The following is a 5,059-nucleotide window of genomic DNA, read 5'->3' on the forward strand; positions in this document are numbered from 1 at the left end:
AAGTTTTTGTGCAAAATTTCAAGCGACTAGCTTTACTCCTTCGAAAGTTAGCGTGCTGTCGACAGACAGACGGACGGACGGCCATGGCTAGATCGACTTAAAATGTCATGACGATTTTAGACGAATATTTCGAGGATTTACAAACGGAATGACGAAATTAGTATACCCAGATCCTATGGTGGGGGTATAGAAGCAAGTAACAAGCATCCATAAAAAGGAGAATATATTTCTTTTAAGGGAACTCGTGTATTCAAAACAGCAGATTTTGTAAATTGAAACAGCAGTAAGAAATGTTAGCTAATACAGTAGCCCTGTGTTCGCTGAAACAGCAGTAATGTCTGCTTTCCCATTTTCAGCAGACAAAAACTGCTGTTTTAAGAACTATTTTTGGTGTTCTATTATTCACAAATTTGGTTGAGTGTATCAACCATGGAGCTGAACAATTATATCCAGTTCTTGTTTTGAGTCTTTATCAACTCGCCCTTGCGCCTTGATCCGCTTGGCCATAATTTCAACATCCTCCACAGTTTCCACTTCCTTATCAGTTTACGGCGGATTGCCGCCTTCCTTGCTGCTATTGATCTACTTGAAAAACTAGAGTGAGTCTTTTATTCTGCCATTTACGCTGGAAAATCGCTTACCTTCTCTTAGTTTATTTCAATACAAGTATTTCATTTGAAATATACATTTTTAGTCAGATGTATGCATTTCTGAGTGATGGAAAAATTCTCTAGTCTGTTGCTTGCACTTTAGATACAGAATGGTTTTTATACCCTTCACGATAGGATGGGGGTAAACTGATTTTGTCATTCCGTTTGTAACTTGTCTTGTCATTCTAAGTCGACTTTCGAAGGAGTAAAGAAAGGAGCTTGAAATTTTAAACAAATACTTTCTATTTATATTTTATTTCTATAAAATAAAGTAAATGCATTTTAATAAAACTTAGAATGAACTTTAATCAAATATACTTTTTTACACTTTCTTTCTAAAGCAAGCTAAAAGTAACAACTGATAACTGACAAAAGAAAGAATGCAATTACAGAGTCACAAGCCGTTGAAAAAATTTGTCAACGCCGACTATATGAAAAATCCGCAATTACTTTTTGGGCAACCCAATATTATTGTAGGTCGGTAGGGATTGTTTATGTTCCAAACCGGAACATGTTCAATATAGCTGTCGGAAGAACGGTTTCTTCCGATTTGATATACTGAGCCTCTAGAGGGCGCAATTCTTATCCGATGTGGGTGAAAGTTTGCACGTGGCGTTTCGTTTTGAAATCTAACAAATTGCTTGAACCCATATATTTGAAAAGTCATTGAAAAAAATTTTAAAATGCGATCCATGGTAGAGTGTATATAAGATGCGGCGCAACCGAACTTAACTCGCTTTTACTTGTTTTTATAGTCTCCATCGTAGGGTGGGGGTATACTAACTTCGTAATTCCGTTCGTAACACATCGAAATATTGGGGAGGACGTTAACTTTTGTAGAAGTAAAGCTAGGCGCTTGAAATTTGCGCAAATACTTCCTATTAGTGTAGGCTGTTTGGAATTGTAATATTCCATATCGGTTCGTATTTAGATATACTAATACTAAATTTCCCATGAACATTTCATTAAGGAACAGGAGATACTTCTCTCATATCAATGAGTGCAGTCCGATTAATGTTTCAAGCTCAATGCCTCTTTTTATATGCCGAGTCCGAACGGCATAACGCATAGCGACACCACTTGGTAGAGAAGTTTTAGATATAGATTCCATATAAACCGATATCCCGATTATACTTCTTGAGTCTCTACTAGGCATAATTCTTATCCGATGCACACTGACTTTTTCTATGACCTTTAACATACGTGACAAATGTGGTATGAAACGGTCTAAAACCTGATATAGTTCTAATATAAACCGATATCCAGATTATACTTCTTGAGCCTCTAGAGGGCGTAGTTCTTATGTGATTTGGCTGAAAATTTTCACAATGACTTTCACTATGACCTTTGACACATGTGCCAAATAAGGCCTGAACTGGTCTATAACATAATATAGCTCCCATATAAATCGATTTCCCTATTTTACTTCTTGAGCCCCTATAGAGGGCAATTCTTATCCGATTTGGTTGAAAATTTGACCAATGGCATCTACTATGGTCCGAATCGGTCCATAACCTGATATGGCTCTAACAGCATGGCAATTCTCATTCATTTCCCTTTGTTTGCCTATAAAGAGATACCGAGCAAAGAACTTGGCAATGCGAACCATAGTGAAGGGTATATAAGATTTGGCCCGGCCGAGTTTAGCACGCTTTTACTTGTTATTCATGTTCTATTGAGTGTTGGCATTCCACTTAAGTGGAAGAAAAGGCAAAAAAGGAAATGAAAACTGGAATAGAATACAATAAATTAAATGGAAGCTTTCAAGTGTAATAAAGAGCGCGAACAACTCGTTGAAAATATTTTGCACTGCACAAAGGAATGATAGTTGTAGTTGGTGCAGTGCAGTGAATTGTTCAATCACAGTGGCTCGTCGAGTTACGTCATTAAAAGAAGTGGTCATTGATTATTACTCGTAAATAAATACTATTACACTTCCAACAGATTAAACAGCCCGAAAGTTGGTTTTTTGAAGTAATGGAAAGAATTTACACACACAAAAAAGGTTAGGAAATAGGATTCCGCTAAAAATTTACACAAATAATGTTACAATAGAATTTCTTGCGGAGGTTGTGATATAAGGGATAATTTTTTAGCTATTATCTTTTTGGCAACACTGGTTTAAACAGCTCAAGCACGTGTCGTGTTTTGTTTCACTGTCAAACATTTTTAGTTTGGTCTACAACTTAACCATGAATCGTTTTATAAACGAGCAAATTATTGAATTTTATTATCAAAATGCGTGCTCTGTTAGGAAAGTTCATCGCGCGCTTCATACATTTAACAGCGAAGCTCATTTTTGGCTCATTGGGTAAGTAAATAGGCAGAATTGTCGAATTTGTAGTGAAGATCAGCAGAAGTATTGCAAGAGCTACCAATGCATCTAGAAAAAATCGCAGTTTAGTGCGGTTTATGGGCTGGTGGCATCATTGGACCGTACTTCTTCAAAGATGAAGCGAATCGCAACGTAACTGTGAATGGTGAGTGCTATCGTGAGTAGATATCCAACTTTTGTTTTCCCTAAATGCCAGAGCTTGACTTGCATGATATGTGGTTTCAACAAGACGGTGCCACATGTCACACAGCACGCGTAACAATGGACCTATTAAGAGGCGAATTCGCTGAACATTTTATTTCATGGTCGGGACCAATCCGCCGCCTAGATCGTGTGATTTAACGCCTTTAGACTATTTTGTGTTAAACCTCTTGTCTATATAGACAAGCCGGCTTCAGTTGACGCATGGAAGTCAAGCATGAATTCCTGAGATACCGACCGAAATGTTGGAAAGAGTTTGCCAAAATTGGACTAAGCGCAAGGACCATTTGAGGAGCAGTCATGGTCAACATATGCATGAAATAATCTTCAAACATTAAATTATATGGACCATGCTATCGAATCAAATAAAGATTTCTTGCAGTTTTCTGAATTTTCTGTGCTTTTTTTAAACTTTCCTATAGCTCTTAAAAATCACCCTTTATATGCAAGCTATATCTAAATCTGAGCAGATGTTTCCCAAAATTCATAGCGTTTGTCTTTGGCCCTAGAAAGTGATATATGCACATTTTCGTGATGATTGGATAATAAATGCGATCTCTACCTTCTTCTTCTTCTTTTGTACCCTCCACCATAGGATAGGGGTATACTAATTTCGTCATTCTGTTTGTAACACCTCGAAATATGCGTCTAAGACCCCCCCTTGATCGTCGTGACACTTTAAGTCGAACTAGCCATGTCCGTCCGTCTGTCCCTCCGTCCGCCTGTCTGTCGAAAGCACGCTAACTTTTGAAGGAGTAGAGCTTGCCGCTTGAAATTTTGCACAAATACTTCTTATTAGTGTAGGTCGGTTGGGATTGTAAATGGGCCAAATTGGTCTATGTTTTGATATAGCTCCCATATAAACCGATCTTGGGTCTTGACTTCTTGAGCCTCTTGAGGGCGCAATTCTCGTCCGATATGACTGAAATTTCGCACGTAGTGTTTTGATATCACTTCCAACAAATGTGCCAAGTATGGTTGAAATCCGTCCATAACCTGATATAGATCCCATATAAACCGATCTTGGATCTTGACTTCTTAAGCTTTTAGAAGGAGGAATTCTTATCCGATTTGACTGAAATTTTGCACATAGTCTTTTTATATCACTTCCAACAACAGTGCGAAGTATGGTCCAAATCGGTCCATAACATGATATAGCTGCCATATAAACCGATCTTGGGTCTTGACTTCCTGAGCTTTTAGAAGGCGGAATTCTTTTCCGATTTGACTGAAATTTTGCCCAAGACCCATCCGATGTTGGGTCTTGACTTCCTGAGCCTCTAGAGAGCGCAATTCTCATCCGATTTGGCACAAATTTTGTACAACGGCTCCTCCCATGGCCTTCAACATACGTGTGCAATGTGGTCAGAATGAATCTATAGCTTGATACAGCTCGCATATAAACCGAACTTCCGATTTTGCTTCTTGAGCCCCGAATCGGACTATAACTTGTTTTTTTCTTTAATTGGCTATAACAGAACAGAATTTGCTCCACTAGCCGAACGTAGAACAGCGTTCCAAGCGCCTCGATCTTCTGCGCTCATTCTAAACTCTCTCACACCAAGTTTCGAGGTGTCTCCCACCACTTGATCTTTCTATCGGGCTTTTGGTCTTCCCGGTTTGCGTGTACCACCGTGTCGGCTTTAGAAGGCTTCTTTGCTAGAGCATCCAAAGAATGCTGCTGTTGTAGTTTGATGCGTGTAACTATGCTATCGTCGCAAACTGGTCCACATATTTTACAAAGAATCTTCTCTCGAATACACCCAGCACTGCCTAATCTGCTTCCACAAGTACCCATGCCTTAAAACCATAAAACAACACTGGTGTATCAGTGTCTTGTATAGTTGAGAGGTGGCCATGTTTCTAAACTACT

This window comes from Stomoxys calcitrans, chromosome 5 (assembly GCF_963082655.1).
Source record: "Stomoxys calcitrans chromosome 5, idStoCalc2.1, whole genome shotgun sequence".
Taxonomy (NCBI): Eukaryota; Metazoa; Arthropoda; class Insecta; order Diptera; family Muscidae; genus Stomoxys; species Stomoxys calcitrans.